The sequence below is a fragment of the Rhipicephalus microplus genome, chromosome 8 (assembly GCF_043290135.1).
Source record: "Rhipicephalus microplus isolate Deutch F79 chromosome 8, USDA_Rmic, whole genome shotgun sequence".
In the NCBI taxonomy this organism is placed as follows: Eukaryota; Metazoa; Arthropoda; class Arachnida; order Ixodida; family Ixodidae; genus Rhipicephalus; species Rhipicephalus microplus.
This window is the reverse complement of record NC_134707.1, coordinates 962,612-984,399: the sequence shown is the minus strand read 5'-3', so window position 1 is coordinate 984,399 and position 21,788 is coordinate 962,612. Positions and strand designations below refer to the sequence as shown.

The following is a 21,788-nucleotide window of genomic DNA, read 5'->3' as shown; positions in this document are numbered from 1 at the left end:
AATAACTTTTTCTGCACTACGCAACACGGTTTCAGAAAAGGGTTGTCCTGCGATACTCAACTAATTGAATTTAGTCATGATATAGCTGCCTTGATCGACAATGAATGCCAAGTGGACTGTGTATTTTTAGATTTTCAAAAAGCCTTTGATTCTGTATCACACAATTTATTATTACTTAAACTGTCTGCTCTAAATATCCCTCCCTCTTTGTTGAAGTGGCTTGAAGCGTATCTTGTTGGTAGAAAACAGCGGGTTGTTTCGAGGGAGTGACTTCATCTGAAGTCGATGTCTTATCAGGGGTACCCCAGGGATCTGTTTTGGGACCCCTTCTTTTTTTGATATTTATAAATGATATAACCCAACAAGTATCCAGCCGCATGCGCATGTATGCAGATGACTGCTGCATATATCGTGACGTCACGTCTGCTCAAGATTCTGCTCAACTACAAAGTGATCTAAATGCTGTGTTATCATGGTGCACCACATGGAACATGACACCTAACTTTTCAAAATGTAATACCGTTCGCTTCACAAACAAAAAGAACATTCTAAATACGAATTACTTTCTTGGAGACAATCGTTTGGAAGTTGTGTCTAAATATAAGTACCTAGGCGTTTTCTTTACGAGCAACCTATCCTGGAACGACCACATTGAATACGTCGGTGCTAAAGCGAGCCGTGTATTGAACTTCCTGAAGCGTAACTTTAAACAGGCCCCACCCAAACGAAAGGAAACGCTCTATCTTTCTAACGTTCGCTCAATTTTAGAGTACGGTTGTGTGGCTTGGGATCCAGACACTAATATATGTACTAATGCGCTAGAAAGGGTTCAGAAACGAGCAGCGCGTTTTGTGTCTGGTAACTATGATTTCACTAACCGCTCTTGGTGCATTCGTAAACATTTGGGTTGGCCTCTCCTGCAGGACAGGCGCAAATTCTTAAGATTAAATCTATTTCATAATATTTATATTGGTAGCACTGGTTTAAATAAAGACGTGTACATTAAAGATCCCACTTATGTATCCTCTCGCCTAGATCACTCCCGCAAAGTTCGCGAATACCGATGTCGCATAAATACTTACAAAAACTCCTTCTTCCCGAAAACCACACACGAATGGAACAACCTACCAGAATATATTGTATCCACCCCGCCACCCTCATTTCAAAATGCTCTGTCACAATTTTTGTTGAAATGAAAGATGCCAATTTCTGTCTGCATTTCTGTTTGTGTTTTACTTTTCCTTGATTGCCTCGTGTTCCCGAGAATGTGTACACACTGTATAAGCTGAGCATGCTTACTTGTTTTGTTATCGGTATTCATACCCTGTATCAATTTCAAGTTTTATGTCTCCTCCCCCCTACTGTAATGCCCAAACTGGGCGCTGTAGGTACTCGAATAAATAAATAAAAATAAAAATACAAGTACTTTTTGTTGGCAGCAGACAGCTACGTCTTGCGAGGTACCGCCAGTCCGCCCACCTGCGCGTGAAATCTGCAAGACGCCAAGGCAGGGGCTGTTTCAATTTGATACAACTCTAGGAACTTCCGCACAAAACACGGCGGGCCTTCGCCTCAGAAAGTGGTTACGGGCCAGGCAGCTTGCAGCATAGCGGTAGGAACGGGAAGTGCTGTGAGGGGGAGGCGGAGGTGAGATGGCACATCCTTGTATAACGTAGTTCAGCGAGGGAAAGGTGAGCGAGGGTGGCATAGCCTTGTGTTGTGCAAGATGGTGTAACTGAGGTTTAGATAGGTGAGGAAGGAAAGGGTAGCATAACAAGAGGTGGAGAGTGAGGGTTAGGAGAGATTGTACAGCCATGTACAGCAAGCTTTTTAGCTGGTTGAGCGAAGTGAGCGTGAGGCCACGATTGCAGCTCCGGTGCTTCCTCGGTTGGTCTTCGCAGCGTAACTGCATAATCTTTACAGGGCTATGTCTTTTCATAGAGCTGGCGCTTTTGGGCAGAGGTGACCGCATATGCTAAAATCATACATGGTGGTGATGTGCTTGCCTTGTTGCCTGGTTCCATCTTCACCACCTTGTGCATACGGCCTTTCTTTAACCGAAATAAATCTGTAGTTCACGCATTCCTTCGGTATTTAAAAATGCTTTAAGAGCGAAACTTTCAAAGCTCGAGGTAAAACGTCGGCTGCTCGCAAGAAAAACCCTCCGCGCCGCGCCAACCGACCGTGGCGCGAGCCGAGCACGAAAGGCCCGCGCGTGTAGCGCCAGCTTTGCAATTTAGTTTTGGCGCTGGGACGCCCTCACATTGTCTGTGTCAGGCTCTGGTTCGATTCTACTTTGTCCACAGCCAGAAAGTCCACTTTAAGTCCTTATAAGGGAATTTTCTCCCTTGCTTTTTAGGCCGTGGGTCATTCCCTCCTCCGTTGTAGTAGTAAAACTAAATGGTGTTAGTGGTTTTCACAGCATACCCACAAATTGAATGATGATGATGAGAGCGTAGCGTCCGCGTGTCCGTCCGTTCGTGTTCCCGTTCATCCATCTGTCTGTCCGTCCATGCTTCCGTCCGTCCGTTCGTTCGTCCGTCCATCTGTGCGTCAGTCCGTCCATGCTTTCGTCCGTCCGTCTGTCTGTCCTTCCATGTTTTTGTTCGTCCATTCATCTGTGCGCCCGTCTGTCCGTTTGTGCGTCCGTTCGTGCTTCCATCCGTGCCTCTGTCCATCCGGACGCACGGACGGATGTACACACACACGGACGGACGCCTCGCCCCACTCATCATCATTCACTCCATGAATGTGCTGTTATTTTTAATATATGTTTAAATATAATACATTTATGTGTTTCGTGCTGTTCATGTAGTGTGGAACTACTGTGTAGAACATGAACTATAACAGCTAAAACTTAATTCAGCGCCGTGTTTGTGTCTTCTGTGCGTCCAATCTGCTGTGCGCTGCTTTCATTCTTAGTCCACAGTGAACGTTCAATAAAGAACAAAAAACAAGAACCATTGTTTAAAAAAAAATAAAGCCCGTAGGAAAGTGACAAGGCACCAGAAGCAATAAGAAAAAAGCTCTGCGATCACAAATCAGGCTCAAGGTAGCTTTTTTTTCTTCATTGGGTTGATTGATTTGTGGGGTTTAACGTCCCAAAGCCACCATATCATCATGAGAGACGCCGTAGTGGAGGGCTGCGGAAATTCAGACCACCTGGGGTTCTTTAACGTGCACCCAAATCTGAGCACACGGGCCTACAACATTTCCGCCTCCATCGGAAATGCAGCCGCCGCAGCCGGGATTTTTTTCATATGGTGCTGTAGTGATTACGTGCTAACTCAAGCTGCTCTGCGTTCCGTCTTTTGCACTGCTCTGCCACGATGCCGTCTTATTTATTACGCTCCGAAGACGTCCAAGTGTACAGTATCATTTTTTTATGAAAGGGAACACAGGAGCGTGTGGCCTGCTGGCAGTGCGGTCAACTGGGAACGAGATTAACCACAGTCCGCGTCATCTCTGGGCGAGCAAAACAATCATTTATTGATTATATGGAACCAGCGGAAAGACCGCAATTTCTTCCCGATAATCGCCTTGAAGGGGAGGAGGTAGCAATCTTGCTGCTGGTTCCATAGGCTTGTTTGGCTCGCCGAGAGATGACGCGAAAAGAGACTCTCGCTCCCGGTTGAGTGCGCTACCAGCTGGTGCGCGCAGGCCACGCGCTCCCGTGCTCCCTTGCATAAAAAATGACACTGTACATTTGCATAGAAATACTGGTTTGACGGTAAAATAAGCTTTGAGCACAAATAGAAGAAGAAGACATACATCAAGAGCGGTGCGTAAAAACGCCTGAAGCATTGCTACACATGCGACTGGAGAAGCTGCATGCGCAAAATAGCAAAGTTCATTTAAAGCAGAGCCAACTTAGCAACAATTCTGCGGTAACCATGAATTGTCCCCGTAATGTGTGTAACCGCCATTCGGGACCATTAGATTTAAAATGCAGTGTGTGTGTTCAGTGGTTCAATAACTTCAAACAGGCGCGTGTTCTTCGTATCAAGAGCGAATGACACTGTTGCCGAGCGATATAGAGCGCCGATAACTCCAAGCGCTTACACCAAACTTGTCAGCTTACATGATATAGAAATCCCGACGCTGGCGCGAAAAACACGGGATATGGTCAGCACCAATGCGCTCAAAAGCGCACGGCTGAACCCAATGGACATCCAGGCAGCTATGAATTACTACTCCAATGATGAGTATGGCTGCTCTCGGCAGAGTCCCAACAAGAAAGATGTGGTGTCTGTTTTCATTGACGGTAAAATGAGCTTGTTTCCAAAAAATTTATGACCCGTTCGGTGCGAGATGCTTACCGTCTCTTTGAAGAAGGTAATCCACACATGTATATTAGGCTCTAAAAGTTTGATTGATTGATATGTGGGGTTTAACGTCCCAAAACCACCATATGATTATGAGAGACGCCGTAGTGGAGGGCTCCGGAAATTTCGACCACCTGGGGTTCTTTAACGTGCACCCAAATCTGAGCACACGGGCCTACAACATTTCCGCCTCCATCGGAAATGCAGCCGCCGCAGCCGGGATTCGAACCCGCGACCTGCGGGTCAGTAGCCGAGTACCTTAGCCACTAGACCACCGCGGCGGGGCAGGCTCTAAAACTTTTATTCTCTATGGCCGAAGTGGGTTCTTCTTACACCACAGCAAGAAGTGTGTATTTTTTTTTTATATAATGTGCTAATGCCACGAAGTGTCTTTCTGCCTATACAAGACGTCACCGATGGTGCCTACACGGCCGACTTCTTGAAAAAACTGTGTCTTTGCAGCTCCCCTACAAGTGATTGTTTTTGAGGCCGTTGTGCTAAGGAGTATGCCCTGACAGCTACATGTTTGGGAATCCCCGAAGAAATTGAGGTGGCCTATGCAGTATGGCGATCTAGTGAAAAAAACAAACAAACAAAACAGCGCGGGCCAGTGCTTTTTTGCGAGTATATGGTTCGTGAAGTGGATTACCCATGATTACATAAGATATATTCGAGAATCAGCCTGGCGAAAGAAAATCAAGAAAAGCAATATTATATTTTTCACTTTGATATCGCCGAAAAAATGGACAGCCATTTTACCAAATGAGGTACAGTCGTATCACTGGCACAAAAGACAGGTGTTTATATTCCCGTGTGTCGTCACAAGCAAGCATTCAATCCAAAGTTTTGCCGTCATCGGTGATGACACATGCCATGATGCTGCACGTGCCTGTTTTGTTTTACAAATAATCCACAACTACATGAAGCCTGACACGCATGTTATTTATGTTTCTGATGGCGCCATTATAGTCACCTAAAAAAAAGGTACCAGTTGTTCGAAGTGTGGCAGCTTGGGCTAGTTGGTATGACATGACGATAGTTACGGCGCGAGAACAGAAGGACGACACAGACACGAAGGACACGAGCGCTCGTGTCCTTCGTGTCCTTCTTGTTTGTGTCGTCCTGCTGTTCTCGCGCTATAACTATCGTCATACCAGTTGTTTGAGTTGTGTCAGAAAGATCACATATCAACTAAATGGATTTTTTTTCGGCCACAGGCCATAGCAAGAACTGTTGTGACGGTGTTGGTGGCCTGGTAAAGCATCAGGCTACGCTCTACAACCTGAGAGCGGCAAGCTCAGCTGTGATTAAGCCAGCATCCGCAATAGTGGTGCAAATGAGCGTGAGGCTAAAAAATGTCAAGTTGCTGTGTGCAACTGCAGAAGAGCTAGATACCTTCTGTCAGTTTAAGAAGAGTCGGTGAAAATTGTTGCCACGTGTTCTAGGCATACGTTCTTGGCATGTTTAGCTAAGCACATCTGAGGGCACTGATCGTGGTCGTGTCTTGATAGTGTCACGTGCTGCTAAATGTGCTACCTGCAAAAGATGCAGCTTTTTGAGCGCATATCTTGTTTCACGCAGTCATCATCAAAAGAGCAGTGTGGGTACTTCAAGCGCATATGCTTTATCTTGCGAGACCCAACACTTGCGTTGGAACATTTTCATGCTTAAGTTTATCTGCAAATATAGACAAACTGAGTTACAGTGTCGAAGATTTCGTCCATTAAAGCTGCGTAATAAGGAGCATAAATGCGGCTTCATAGGTATATATTCGTCACACTGCTGAAACAGCCTTTCTTCTTCAAATGCGGTCATGTTTATTCGCGTTTGAAGCTGATTGCCGCTTTTCTGTTCCGATTTCTCAGCATATCAGCACATTCTCAAAAAGCTCACGAATATTGTCGCCAAAAACAAAATAATGCAGCATGTCTTTTTATATTACTTTTCGATTGCATTCGATTGTCGCTATGAGATTTTAAGACAAATCGAAGATGGCTTTTTCTTTTAATATTCAAATTTCAGTGAGTTCACTTTCGCCAATGTGAGAAGTTTGAGGCAATATATAAAACTATATATTTGGCTTACGGTAACAACATTTTATGCACTTAATGAACACATCAAATTCACAAAACGCGTCAAGTTTGTAAGCGCTGCTTGCATTGCCTTCGGAGAAAAAATATAATAAATACATTGATTTTTTATAAAATGTCGCATAATTAAACATTTGTAGAAACTGTTTCCTTTCGGTCTACAAACATTAAACCGTACGAATTCATTTTTCATTACGAATAAATTTCAGGTAAGGTATAGCTAGCTTGTAACAAAAACATTTAGCTTCTTATAGCATCCCAAACTTTCCAGAATGACAGGTGACAAAATTGGTCCCTCCGTGTCTGCCAAGTTAGATTTTTTTCCCTACATTATGCAGTTAATAAAAAAACTAAGTTGACTTCCGGGTGACCTGGTGAGAGGTGCACATAAAATAGTTAATGAAATCTAAAATATGAACTTTCGGACACATGTCGATCTCACCCAGACCTGCGTGTTCCACAATCGATTTGGCTGCAAGTCGACATGCAGAAGTCGAGTGTTTGTGGGACGCAAAGCTATCTCCCTGTCGCGCTAGCGGAAACTTTCCAAGGAATGAGCTTATCGTCGAAGAGCAGGGAATCATTGGCGTTGAAACAACTGTCCTGGACAGAAAGCATAAAGGAGAGGGGGTTGGCGCTGTGATAGTGTGCACGTGGTGCGTGCAGAGGGCAACTACGCCGCCGAAGAGAGGTCATTTCGCAAGAAGACTTCCTCGTTTTTCTCGCCGCCCCATTGACTGCGATGGCGTCACACTCGCGCCCCGAGCTATCTCAATCTGCGCGAGCGGTTTGCGCAATCTGTGCCGGATCCCGCGATACAGAGAGAACACGAGGTCCAGCCGCAAGGGGCTTCCTTTCATGCCCCGCGCTGTACATGTTATTTTTTTATTCGCGGGCGAAATACTTGTTTTATTTTAAAGTATCGTTGCGATGGGCTGCGGAAATCTGTGAAAAACGCTAACCACCTTTTTTGTTCATGTTTGTTTCTCCAACTATATGTGCTATACGGCATGAGGCGTTTCCGTTGAAGGGAACTTCTAGCGCAGAGCCTAAAGGGTGAAAATAAATAAAATAAATAAATAAAAACACTGTATAAGGGAATCAAGGTTGACGGAGGATTGCTTAGCAAAAACCTACGAATTGCGGACAACATCGTGCTTGAGTAACGATGGCAACGAATTGCAATAAATGATTCTCGAAATAAACCAACAAAGTATTAGGGTAGGCCTCAAAATGAAGATAACATCGAATGGCTTGGCGAAGCAAAAAGAATTTAAGATGTAAAACTATACATAGGAGTGTATGCAAGAATACGACACTAACCTAACAACAAAAAGGAAATTCACCGAAGATACGAATGGGCTGGGTTGCATTCGGCAGTGCCAAACACCGGCGTCGCTCAGTGGTAGAATACTGGGCTGGCGCCCAATGGACCCGATTTCGAGCCCCACTGGGTCATTGGTACTAGCTTTTTTTTTCTTATTTCGTGCGATGTGGTTACGGACACTGGCGGCGGCGGCGGTGGACAACTACGGCGCCGCACGTTACCCGAGTGTTGATCTCATAAGAGCTTTTGCTGTAGTACGAAAATGGCATATGGGCCAGGTAAGTGGAAAAAGAGACGAAAAGTTTAGTTAAGTGGTTGAATATGTAGCCTCGAACGCCAGTGGACAAGTTCAAAGCAAGCGAAATCTGATCTGCGCTTCTAACGGTTCGCTGCTGCTCTTGAAAGGGTCCTGCGGCGCCGTTCGAGTCAGTGCGACAACTAGTCCGGAAAAACGCCGCGATACCAACGACGACAAACAGTCGCCTATCTCGGCCAGCAGATAGGAGGCCTTGGGAAGCTAGCAAAAGCTCTGCGCAGACTAAATACAGGCTTGGGGATTTTCCATGACAAGTGTCCGGAAACCACAGTGCAAACTACACTGCAAAAATTTCTATGCCAGGCAGATGGCGAAATCATTCTTAAAAAGTAATCATTTTAGTAACTACTGTTGTGGAATCTTTCAAATATAACTTAATTACATTACACGTTACAGCATACTGAACAACTCCAAGCTCAAAACACGAGAGGCAGGAACAAAGACGGACGAGCATTGAGCAATGCGCAGACCAGCATTTGGGGACATCTGCACGTAGTGCGATCTCTCGTCGGCCATAGCGGTGGCTTGTCGTAATTACTGAATGGGAAACTGACGAGAAAAATCATATCTGACGAAGAAATGTTGTTATCAGAAACGACTCTCGCATCTATGCAGCGGAGACTTATTTGAACACTCGGGCAATGTTAGTGTCGCACTACAAACCGCGTGGCTTCCCCGAGTTTCTAATATTGAACAATGCGTTCTCATGTGTTTCGATGGGCGATGTTTAATTGTCCTGGGAAGCCACAGGCTTCGACTCTGCAATCTTACCAAAATGTACATGTCGGTCTCTGCTACGTATAAGCCGGAGTCATTTTTGATAACTAGATTTTCTCAAGAGATACAGTTTTCTCACCTATGTCCCATTCAGTTATGGCAGGCTATATTGTTCCAGTCGCCGATAGGTGGCGCCATGTCCAGGTGTCCGCGATTCCTGGAAATGTGCAACCTTCAGGGGTTGTTTTCGCTAGAACCCCACTTTGTTAAATTGCTTGAGGATCAAGTTACAAGCAATATCATGACTGTAGTAACGTCATGATAATTGGCGTTACTTAACTATTAGCTCACAAAAGTAGCTCGTTTCACTACAAAAGTGCTTTCCTTACTGACCTAAGTATTGCTGAGTACCATAAAGTTGTCTTCCAATGTGTCCGTATTAATGCTATTCGTTGTGTGCAAACCGATTTCCACGCACAGGTGGTTGTTCCCCCCTAGTCACCTAAAAGGGGGCGTTACATCTGGCCCATAAATTGACCTAATTAGGAGGGGGGCGCAGAAATGAACACGACCCCTCCTGATGGGGAACTCTACGCACGCCTATGTTTGCACGTGAGCCGTCAATGCACCGCGTCTCAAATGCAGGCCTTCTTGCACAGGCTACCAACGAAGGGAAGTCGACGGCGTTCAGTGCTAGTTTTTTTGTTGTTGTTGTTTGTTTGTTTCACATAAGCCATTTGTGTCGTGCATTCACAACTCGTACCCGTTACCGTAGAAAAATCGACCAATCAATTTCCCTTGCATAAGTATTCGAGAGCTTGAATAGGTCCCGTGACAAGTTGGCAGATCAGCAGGGTGACGAACAATCAATCGCGCATGAAGAATACAAGTGTAACTTGGCATTGAGTAATGCAAAAATTAAGCACCAAAGCGCTTGTGATACAGAAAGCGATTCATTTGTATGTGTAGTCATTAGTGGCACGAACACGAAAGCCAACAACCGGTAAGAGGATCGGCCAACAAGATTCCGAGATGTGTACTTTTCCTGAAAATAAGGGAGCTGGGCAAAGGGCTTAATGTAATAATTTCGATTAAGCGAATGATCAAAATCATCATGCTATTAAAAGTTAAACTAGAAAAAGGTAGGACAAAATAATGGACTATCTCCCCGAATGGAACCTTGATGGGATGCGAAGCAGCAGCGGTGCGCGTGGCGTTGACCTTGTTGAAACGGGCGTCGACGCGGGTGCTGGAAGAGTGGTTTGAAGCGTAACTCGGCGTAGCGTTTACTCGAGTAAACGTTTGTTTAAAACGCAAAGACACGGGAGGCGGGACGCGTTGAAGACACTTGCGCTCGGCTTCCTTGGCTCGCGTCTCGTCGGTGTTACCCGCGCGCCGTCTGTATTCTTGAACACGATCAGTGTTCTTCACTCCCACCTCGTCGGTGTCGCTAGTATTCTAGTGCCGATGCTTGCATTCGGCTTCCCTGGCTCGCGCCTCGTTGGTGTTGACGTCGCCATTCGCAAACGCGATCGGCTTCGCTAACCCTCGCAACGCCGGCGACAACCGGGAAAGGTACGTACGCGCGCACTAGCGGGAAGCATGCCGCCACTACAGTGTACTAGAATACACTCTACCACGACGGCATCGCGCGGCAAGGAGCGGCGCGCTGTCCACATTGTCGGTGCCGCGAGATTCTCGAAACGTGCGCAGTGCGCGCACCCGCCGGCTCGCGGCTTCTTTTCGCCGACAGATAGAGAGAGCTCGAGGTCGTGAGATGATGCCCACGTGAGGAGGGGGTTCGAGCGTTTCGAGCGGTGGAGAGGGTGAACCTAGAGAGCTTACACGCGGCGAGCGCGGGGCAGGCGAGGGAGAGAGACGTCACCGCGCACGGCTAGGAGAGCGTGAGCTAGCCTATTTGGCACCGCGCCAACGCCTGCAGCGAGGAGAACGGTGCGTATGGAGAGACAGCGTTACACGTGCAGGCTAGTCAAAAAGCTGCTTCGCATCTAAAAACTGGCCTCTGACGTGACAGGCTTACAAGCAAGTAGCAGCGCACGCGTTCGGCAGAGAAGCTGCTCTCCAAAGCGTCGTAATGTTGCAGCCAGTTCCAGAGCTGTTCATCATCATCATCATCAGCCTGCCTACGTCCACTGCAGGACAAAGGCCTCTCCCAAGTTCCGCCAGTTAACCCGGTCCTGTGTTTGCTGCTGCCAATTTATACCCGCAAACATGTCAATCTCATCTGCCCACCTAATCTTCTGTCTCCCCCTAACCCGCTTCCCTTCTCTGGGAATCCAGTCAGTTACCCTTAATGACCAGCGGTTATCCTGTCTACGCGCTACATGCCCTGCCCATGTCCATTTCTTCTTCTTGATTTCAGCTATGATATCCTTAACCCCCGTTTGTTCCCTAATCCATTCTGCTCTCTTCTCGTCTCTTGAGGTTACACCTACCATTTTTCTTTCCATTGCTCGCTGCGTCGTCCTCAATTTAAGCTGAACCCTTTTTGTAAGTCTACAGGTTTCTGCTCCGTAGCTAAGTACCGGCAAGATACAGCTGTTATATACCTTCCTCTTGAGGGATAGTGGCAATCTACCTGTCATAATTTGAGATTGCTTGCCGAATGTGCTCCACCCCATTCTTATTCTTCTAGTTACTTCAATCTCGTGGTTCGGCTCTGCGGTTATTACCTGCCCTAAGTAGACATAGTCTTTTACAACTTCAAGTGCACTATTACCTATCTCGAAGCGCTGCTCCTTGCCGAGGTTGTTGTACATTACTTTCGTTTTCTGCAGATTAATTTTAAGACCCACCTTTCTGCTCTCCTTGTCTAACTCCGTAATCATGAGTTGCAATTCGTCCCCTGAGTTACTCAGCAATGCAATCTCATCGGCGAAGCGCAGGTTACTAAGGTATTCTCCATTGACTCTTATCCCTTACTGTTCCCATTCTAGGCTTCTGAAAACCTCCTGTAAGCACGCGGTAAATAGCATTGGGGAAATTGTGTCCCCCTGCCTTACACCCTTCTTGATTGGTATTCTGTTGCTTTCTTTATGAAGCACTATGGTAGCAGTTGATCCCCTGTAGATTTCTTCCAGAATGTTTATATATACTACATCTACGCCCTGATTCCGCAGTGTTTGTATGACGGCTGATATTTCTACTGAATCAAACGCTTTCTCGTAATCTATGAAGGCTATGTATAGTGGTTGGTTATATTCTGAGCGTTTCTCTATTATCTGATTGATAGTATGAATGTGGTCGATTGTTGTGTAGCCTGTTCGAAATCCTGCTTGTTCCTTTGGTTGATTGAATTCTAATGTTTTCTTTACTCTGTTAGCAATTACCTTTGTAGATAGCTTGTATACTACAGAGAGCAAGCTGATCGGCCTGTAATTCTTCAAGTCCTTGTCATCTCCTTTCTTATGTATTAAGATAATGTTAGCGTTCTTCCAAGACTCTGGTACTCTTCCCGTCAGGAGACACCTCGTAAACAGGGTGGCTAGTTTTTCTAACACAATCTGTCCTCCATCTTTCAGCAGATCTGATGTTACCTGATCCTCACCAGCAGCTTTGCCTCTTTGCATGCTCTCCAAAGCTTTTCTGACTTCTTCTATCATTACTGGTGGGGTGTAATCTGGGTTACTGCTAGTTCTTATAGTATTAAGGTCGTGGTTGTCTCGGCTACTGTACAGATCTCTGTAAAACTCCTCCGCTATTTTAACTATCCTATCCATATTGGTAGTTATTCTGCCTTCTTTGTCCCTTAGTGCATACATCCGACTTTTGCCTATCCCAAGTTTCCTCTTCAATGCTTTGACACTTCCTCTGTTTTTCAGAGCGTGTTCAATTCTCTCCATGTTATACCTTCTTAAATCGCATACCTTACGTCTATTAATCAACTTCGAAAGCTCTGCCAGTTCTGTTTTTTCTGTTGTACTTGACACTTTCATGATTTGACGCTTCTTAATTAGGTTCTTCGTTTCCTGGGAAAGCTTGCCAGTGTCCTGTCTTACTACCCTGCCTCCAACTTCCACTGCACACTCCGTAATGATACTCGTCAGATTATTATTCATTGTATCTACGCTAAGGTTGGTTTCCTCACTAAGAGCCGAGTGCCTGTTCTGCAGCGACACTCTGAATTCCTGTACTTTCCCTCTCAGTGCTAGCTGATTGATTGGCTTCTTGCGTATCAGTTTCTGTCGTTCCTTCTTCAAGTCTAGGCGAATTCGAGACCGTACCATTCTATGGTCACTGCATCGTACCTTGCCAATCACTTCCACATCCTGCACGATTCCAGGGTGTGCACTCATTATAAAGTCTATTTCGTTCTTATTTTCGCCATTAGGGCTCCTCCATGTCCACTTGCGGTTTTCTCGTTTTCGGTAGAAAGTATTCAAAATCCGCAAATTACTGCGTTCTGCGAATTCTACTAGTAGCTCTCCTCTGGCGTTTCTAGTGCCGATGCCATAATCTTTCACTGCCTGGTCTCCAGCCTGCTTCTTCCCTACCTTTGCATTAAAGACGCCCATCACTATAGTATACTGTGTTTTTACCTTACTCATTGCCGATTACACGTCTTCATAGAAGCTTTCAACTGAAGCGTCATCATGGCTGGATGTAGGCGCGTAAGCCTGTACTACCTTCATCTTGTATCTTTTATTCAGTTTAATTACAATACCTACCACCCTTTCATTAATGCTATAATATTCCTCTATGTTGCCAGCTATTTTCTGTGAATTAGGAACCCCACTCCCAGTTCTCTTCTGTCTGCCAAGCCTCGATAGCAAAGGACGTGCCCATTCTGTAGCACCGTATAGGCCTCATCTGTCCTCCTAACCTCACTGAGCCCTATTATATCCCATTTAACACTTTCTAGCTCCTCGAATAGTACAGCTAGACTTCCCTCACTAGATAAAGTTCTAGCGTTAAACGTTGCCAAGTTCAGGTTCCAATGGCGGCCTGTCCAGATCCAGAGATTCTTAGCACTCTTTGCTGCGTTGCAGATCTGACCGCCGCCGTGGTCAGTTGCTTCGCAGCTGCTGGGGCTGAGGGCCGTGAGTTATTTGACGTAAGCATGTGGGAGGTAGTGGCCAGATACTGCACCAGGGTGGCCAATCCTTCTCTGGTGAGGGAGTGCGTTCTCGGCGGTGTTTGCCGGTGAGGCCGCACCCCAGGCCTTTTAATGCAGTACCATCAACACGCGGATTTTTTTTTTTAACACGGTTGGAAACTGCGCGGTACCGGGATTTGAACCACGGACCTCTTGCATGCGAGCCGGATGCTCTAACCACTACGCCATCGCCGCATCCAGAGCTGTTATCGGTGTGTAAATGTCTCATCCCGTCACCGTGTTATCGTGCATCACACGGTGATGACGCCCATGCAGCGCTTTTTTTTTCCCGGTCGTCTTTTTATCTTGACTGAGAGGACATCCTTCCCTTCCCTCTGCTGTGTGCCATGGAAGTGCTTCTCTTCTGTCCGGCACATACATATACTATAAAATATCTGACCACACTACACACACGTTACAGGGCGAGGCTTGTCAATTCGGCGTCGCGTCCACTCGCTATGGAGAGGAAGAGTGTATATATATATATATATATATATATATATATATATATATATATATATATATATATATATATATATATATATATATATATATATATATATATATATAATCGAGGTTGAAGTTTCGTTTTTATATCCCCGCGTGCGACGTGAGAAATTTCAAAACGTATTTTTCGTGTTTTGGCGACGTTGGCACAATAAATTTTTCTGGAACTTCTTATGCTAGGTCTATGGCACCCACAGATGACAATGTACTTCCTTTTTATCGATTACAAGCTACGTACGGCCCAGTAGATGCCTTAAAATCTACACTCTTAAAAAACGTAGTAGTTCTTGCTAACTTTGGTGCAGCAATGATTTGTAACATATGTTACAACAATGTTAGTAAGTGCAGTTAATAACAGCGAGGGTGGTAACTGCTACAACGTTTGCCGTTACTATAGCAGCATTTAGTAACTGTTAACTACCCTAGCCGTTACCGGACGCGTTGCCAGAAATTTTTTTTGCGAGGGGAGGGGGTACCTCCTTGATTTCGGGAGAGGCACCCCCTTGAAATGGCCACTTTTTACTCTCAATGCCATGTCAAAAAAAAATTCGGGAGGGGGGGGGGGTGCGGGGAGGGGGCAGGAGTCTAGTGTGCCACCCCATAGTTACACCCCCCTGGCCGTTACTAATTATAGGTAGTAACTGTTAAAGGTTTAAAGTAAACAAAGAAATAACCGGAACTATCGTGTTCATTTTGCCACATTGTTTCTCCATTATTACTACTAGTCAATTGATTTATCATCACTGCACGAATCCGGGTAATCTTGAGTGGTGTGTCATGAAAGCGAAGAATACACTGACGTAGCAAGTTCACTACGCCACGGCATACGCAGCACGCGAATCTCGGAGTATATATAGCCCCTACTTTAAAGGGGCCCTGCAACACTTTTGTGCATGGTCAGAGCACGCTGACGATCGGTAGGAGAGGCTCCCGACAACACTCAAGCCAAATATTATAGCGCAGCACGCGGCCTGAAATTCACAAGAATTTATCAGTCAGCTAAAAATTGCTTTCTCTTGCTTAGCTTCCGGCGCTTTCGTCGGGACGAGAGAAGAGAATATGCAATTGCAGCATGAGACAAACCTGTGCAACTCCACCCGCACTGGACGGATTCTTAAGTTCCTATAGCGTGTAATTCGTAAGGCAATAAGCTCTTCCAGTGAATTAATACATGGCTACTTGAAGATGTGTTTCAGGGCCTCTTCAAGGACGCGTGTCTGGTACAAGTGGGCACTCGTTTTTCAGGATGAATTATTTAAAAAAATGTGGCTTTAGAATACTATACCATACTACTTGGTTACATGGGTTGGCGAACAGAGCACAATATTTTAATTAACCGTACTTATAAGAAATTGTGTGCATATCTATTTAAAGTAAAAGTATCACAAGAAAGCATTATCTACAGTCGCCAAAATCGGGACCCAGCTCATAGTCATAGTCTCGATGCATTTCAGTGTGGTAATATACCCGCAGTTAAAATTTAATAGTCATTCTGAGGTTCCAAGACAACGAGATTATTATGGGACACGCCATACGGAAGCCCTCAGGGATAATTTAGACTATCTGGTTAATTTTGATCTGTCACGTCATTTGTTGTAATCTACCAAGTTTGTCATAAGTGTCTATTACAACGGCTGTAACTATTGTTTATGATTTATTACCCACGCTTACATATCTCGGTTGCGTAAGCCAGAACAAATGCTTTTTCTTTAATCAATGTATAAATTCTGCGTCATTTTTTGTTTAAAAATGATACGTAGAGATTATTCAATCACTGCAATAGGTATAACATGCAATATTGGATTAGATAGTCAACGGGCGGGTAGCGAAAAGGCAGTAACGGTGCACGAAAGTTAGTAACGACTGCCGTTACTAGCTATTTCATTCCAGTTACTAGCTGTGCGTGTTTCAATGTAGGTGGTAAACAGGTAGCAAAAAGGTTAGTAATGGTTGCAGCTAGTAACTGTTTACTAATGTAGGTAGTAATTAGACAACAGAAGGTTAGTAACGGTCATAGAAAGGTAGTGAGCACCTATTTGCTTCAGTTGCTACTTTTTGAATGTGAATTCATTTCTTAGTCGGGCTATGTCAGGCGTCCGTCTTGATCCCTCCACCGCCCTCTCCCATAGCAACAGCTGCGGACGCGCGTGCTTTTCCTCGCCCCTAGCAACCGGAGAATGTGGTGCGAGAGTGTATAGCAGTTTTAAAAGTGTATGTGCAGTGCTTCACTGCCCCCTCTCTCGCCGTTCGCTCTCTTTCCTCCCTGCGCCCGACTTTTTCGTTCGCTCGCCTGCCTCACTATTGGCCGTTGGCCGGCTGGGCGCCTCTCAAGAACATCCAGTGTGTGCTCCATAGAGTTTCTTAATATTAACTAGAGGGCACTCTGACGCTGCGATCGTTCAGCGAGCATGGGAATGATGGGTAGTACACACATTTGCCTAGTCTTCGTACTTGCGGGCGGCGAATCGTACTTGCGGCTTCGTTTATTGCTGTGTTTCGGTTTTGTCATGAAAGATTGAATGCTTTTAAACTTCGTGAGCCAATTTGCAAAGTAAGTCTAAAAAAATAAAATGGTGAAGCGCAACCGCTGAATATTTGCTAATACGTGTTTCGTAATAAATTGGCTCCAAGCCACACGAACACACACGGAGCCAAAGATAGGCCCGAAGTAAAAAAAATGTTAGTCAAATGTGTGTACTACCCATCATTCCCATGCTCGTTGAAGCACCGTGTGTTGCAGCTCCCATAGACACTAGCGCCAGAGTTCCCTCTAGTAAGTATTGTGGGAAACTCTATGGTGTGCTCGAGACGCCGCTGTGAAACGCCAACGCCGAGATGAGAATGCTGTTTGTTTTGTTCACTTCATACTATTTTTTTAACAGTGCACGCTAGCTACTAGAGCTGGAAACGCATACCGCGTTTCTTGCGACAGAAAAACGCCACGTGCAGCGAACGGCGCCATTGACTGCAAAGTGTAAGAAAAATAATACAAAACATTATTCTTCTAACGTTGGGTTCCCACGAGCGAAACGCCGTTGTAGACGCTGCGCAAAGCATTCCTCACGATTCTTTTCGGGGAGGTGGGAACATTTTATTACTAACTTTTTTAAGAGTGTATGACGTCATGGTGCGGGAATCTCACAGTGGCGTCTGCACCCGTACTAGCTTTTCGCGCGTATTCTCGCATACCAAGCGTTGTGTAAGAGCGGTGTTTTCGGAATAGAGTACTTGTACTTTCCTCTTTAGTTTAACACTGAGCACGTCGTTAGAAAGTTTAGCAGTCGTCGTATGTGCAGAATTTGGAAGCCAACAAGAAAACACGAAGCCATGTTTAACCAGGCAGCCATGTTTAACCAGAAAAGTGTACCAGTTGTTTTTGTTTGTTACTTAGAGAAAAGGAATAACCATATTTCCGCACAAAATGAAAGCGTGATTCTCATGTTATATGAGGTGGCCAGGAAATTAAAGGTAACTGTTTGACCTATTCAAGCGAAGATAAAAGATGTAGTTAATTATTAGAGATTCAGTAAAAAAAATACAGGGTGTAAGTACACTTGGCTACAAATAAAATATGCAGCACGTGCAACTTTACTTAGACAAATACACACACATGCAACACACACACACGCACGCACGCACGCACACACACATACACACACAAAGAGAGAGAGAGAGAGCGTTCGTACGCCTCACGCGAAGCGTAAAAAGCGCCAGGCCTGAGCGGAAGGTGCAGCACAGTCACAGCGAAAGCTAGAAGAGCGGCCTTTCAGAACCTTTTCAAAACACTCGTTGCGTAACTACTGCAAGCAGACTTGCTGAGTACCCACACGGTATTAATGATTTCTGGGTAGTAGGGCGGCATTCGTTATGCTATCCTTCGTCATTCTTCCATTCTTCTGAGAAGCGTGGTATCCGCAAGGAATTTTGTGCCGATTGTTCATCAGTGGCTGACGATGAAGGGGAATTATGCCTGAAGTGGGTATGCGCCTCAATTAATAGGTGAACAAGAACAAGCTTTTGTAATGGGTTGGAGCATTGCGCGACCCAATCGTTACGCTATTCGCATTGTGCGACGACAGGTTGTTCTTTCGCTATTTGAAAACGCTTTATAAGTCGCATTAACGTGATTGTTTTTCCGACATCAAGCCTGCCTAAGGCAAGATTGCCAACATGTCCCAAGCACCGGCGTCGCTAAGTGGTAGAATACTGGGCTTGCACGCAGCGAATTCGAGTTTCCACTGTGTCCTTGGTACTGTTTTTTTTTTTCTTATTTCTGCGATAGTTGTTACGAACACCGGTGGCGGCGGACAACTACGGCGCTGCGCGAGACGCGAGTTGTGGTCTCATAACAGCTTTTGCTGTAATAAGGTGGAGAGGGGGAATGTCCGTTGAGGCGGGAAAAGAGGCTAGTTGCCATAAGAGGCACTCGTCAAATCATGGTCCTGGTTTAGCACGGCTTGCTATTTTAATTCAATCTATTGAAAATACACGAGCTTCGTGGATCAGCGTCACACGTCGCAAAGGCGAACCGTTCTTCCCCGCAGCCAACTGAGCGGCGCCGCCATGGCAACAGCGCTCTGTTCAGACGCAGCAGTCGAGGAGAAAGGAAGAGGCGCGTGAGAAAGGAGGATAAGACCTTGAGAAACGCGGAAATACGAGACGACCGGCTTCTCTTCCACGCGCGGGAGAAAACTGCAGACTGACCCCATTCGCCGTGACTCTTTATTTGGTTCCACAATGTTCTCTCGAAGTGCGCACATCGTTTCCACTCGTTCGTTCGACGACTGTACACAACTATCGCTCGTTTCTTTTTTCGTTTTTTTTTATTTTCTTACGATAGGCCTCTTATCTCGGAGCAGGATAGCGAAGCCTCCACACGTGGGAAGCAAATCACCAAAATGAGTACCATGCTGGCATCTTGAGCGTGCTTTTTTTATTTTATTTTTTCTTCCCCTTCACAACACGTATGTGTTGTGCGAATAACGCGCCAGCCAGTGGGAGCTCCGCGGAGGGAGACCGTTGCGAGCAGCGAAACGAGGAGGGGGATGGAACACCTGCAGTGCGCTCGACAGCCGCGCTTTCCGAGCCGGGACGCTCCCTGCTGAACGATGCCCCCCGTCCAACTACTTGGAGCTTTTTCGTTGCCAGCCACTTGCTTCTTGGCGCTGTGAGGGGCGGAAGTTCTTTTTTAGATATTTCTTTTCGCTCTCGTGACTTGGTTCAAGTCGCGCACTCGATCCTCTTCCTTTCTTTCTTTGTTCTTTTTTCTCGCTGCGATCGTTTTCTTCCAAGCTCGCCAACGAGCGGTGTTCGTGCGCGCAGACGCCGTCTGATGTAATAGGCACTTGTTGCTGGGCTTTTCGAGGAAGGCTATAATCTGCCCGGGCGCGGTTGCCCACTTGCACCATCCTTCGCTGTGTGTGTAGCTTCCCTTTTCTAAGCATGGTGCGAAAATATTCCCAAAATTCTCATTCGCGTAATCTGTGGCAGGATTGGAAGTAATCTCCTCTTGCCGTATACATATTTACCAGTTTTGATGTAAGTTGGTTCGGTTGCAGCGAAATGAATAGCTGAAGGAAGGCCTCTCGTTCATGGAGGGCATTTTCAATGACGAAAGTGTCCTTCTTGTCTTTTTGTCATCGTTCTGTTCTCGCGCTATAACTATCGTCGTGTCATACCAACTAACCCAAACCGCCACACTTCTAAATTACATTCTCAATGCCACGGTTTCCGAAGAGCATCACTCAATGCTACACTGCTCACAAGGTCTGACCTCTGTGTACCACGCGAACCATCCCGAGCATCGTGTCAGGAGAAAACATGTGAATTGGGCATGGTCGCGTACGTCTTACACTGTGCTAACACCAGGCTTGAACCAGCCGTCGCAAGCCTCACATAACGTGTGTATGATGAACAATTTTCGAATACCTGCTCAGATGTGACACAGCATGACTGACCAAGCCCTTATGCGACGAACGGGGCTGTTTTACATGTCCACCGGAGCTCTTGCGTGACACGCGGGGCAGAGTACGCCAATTGTATCCGAGCAAACCATTTCACCTTTCTGCGGTCGAGTGTGCACAGCTGCGTATGACACAGCTGCAAGCGTTGCCGCGGTGACAGGGACACAAGTAAAGGGCGGCCTCGCGGGCATTCTTTCGTGGGCGCCGCGCGTGTTGAACGAGTCTTGCTGCGGACCCAAGTGCACACCACAGTCGCTAGATCCGCTTATTAAAAGCAGAGTCGCTTGTAGAGAATCGCAGCCACTTGTGGTTTTTTTTCTTTTTGTTCTTTGGGGGGGGGGGGGGGGGGCTTATTTGCGTTTTTTTCCCCCGCAAATACAGTTATTCTAGTGGTCACCAATGCACGTCTCGCCTTCACTAATAGCGCGTTTGTCGGTGACTTATGGTAGTGGAGAGTTGAAGTCAAACATACCTGGGGGGAAGTAACGTTTATCGTACACTGCAGGCAAACGTTTCTTTGCCCGAATGGAGACTACTTCAAAGACAGCGTTTAAAAGTAACCATGTGCTTTCGCTCACAGTTGCACCCCGCCGCGGTGGTCTAGTGGCTAAGGTCCAATCCAAAGGCTAAGGATTCGATTCCGCGACCCGCAGGTCGCGGGATCGAATCCCGACAGCGGCGGCTGCATTTCCAATGGAAGCGGAAATGCTGTAGGCCCGTGTGCTCAGATTTGGGTGCACGTTAAATAACCCCAGGTGGTCGAAATTTCCGGAGCCTTCCACTACGACGTCTCCCATATTCATATGGTAGTTTTGGGATGTAAAACCCCACATATCGATCACTCAATCAATCAATCACTGATAGTTGCACATATTTTCGCTGCACAAAAGATTAGATGATCTTCGAAAATCCCCTTCGTATTTAGGTTACATTTTTAATCATAATTAGAAATATTTTCAGGAATGGGAAAAATATGTTCCCGCTTCCTTTGTGATGAGTTTTTGCTGGTATATAACATCCAGCCACATTTGCACACGCGCTGGGAGGCTATCCCTACATTCATGCTGGGCGCTCTCTTTGGGAGAGTACTTTGTTGTCCGATATTTCACTCTCTTTTCCAGAGTAAGTCATCTCTTGTTGAGGCAGAGTACAGTGATTCCCACAGAGCCGGTCAAAGCACTCCTCCCTCAACAGAGTAACATAACGCTGCCCGAAGCAGAGTAGCATGACCCCACCGAAAAGTGTAGCAGTAAATTTTAAAAAAATTGAGCCTGAATTTGGCTTTTCACTTGTTTTTCACGGATTTCCTCACGCGCGGATCGTAAGGACGGCTAAATATGAGCACTATGACAAAATAAAAAGAAACAAGTTGAAAAGAAAAGAACTTATTGGGACTCAAACTTTCGACCTCTACATGCAGTGCACAT

General features: G+C 45.9%; 1 protein-coding gene and 1 long non-coding RNA gene across 2 annotated transcripts in view; one reads left to right on the top strand and one right to left on the bottom strand.

Moving 5' to 3' along the window:
• The window catches only part of LOC142769408 (uncharacterized), a 77,194-nt gene extending 68,981 nt beyond the window's left edge, over positions 1 to 8,213 (bottom strand). Inside the window, exon 1 of the long non-coding RNA XR_012885828.1 lies at positions 6,864 to 8,213. This is a non-coding gene — a long non-coding RNA (uncharacterized LOC142769408). The remainder of the gene's footprint in view (positions 1 to 6,863) is intronic.
• Positions 1 to 21,788, top strand: part of Pdrg1 (Pdrg1 prefoldin-like subunit) — a 203,672-nt gene that overhangs the window by 50,258 nt on the left and 131,626 nt on the right. The gene's annotated exons all lie outside the window — the stretch shown is intronic.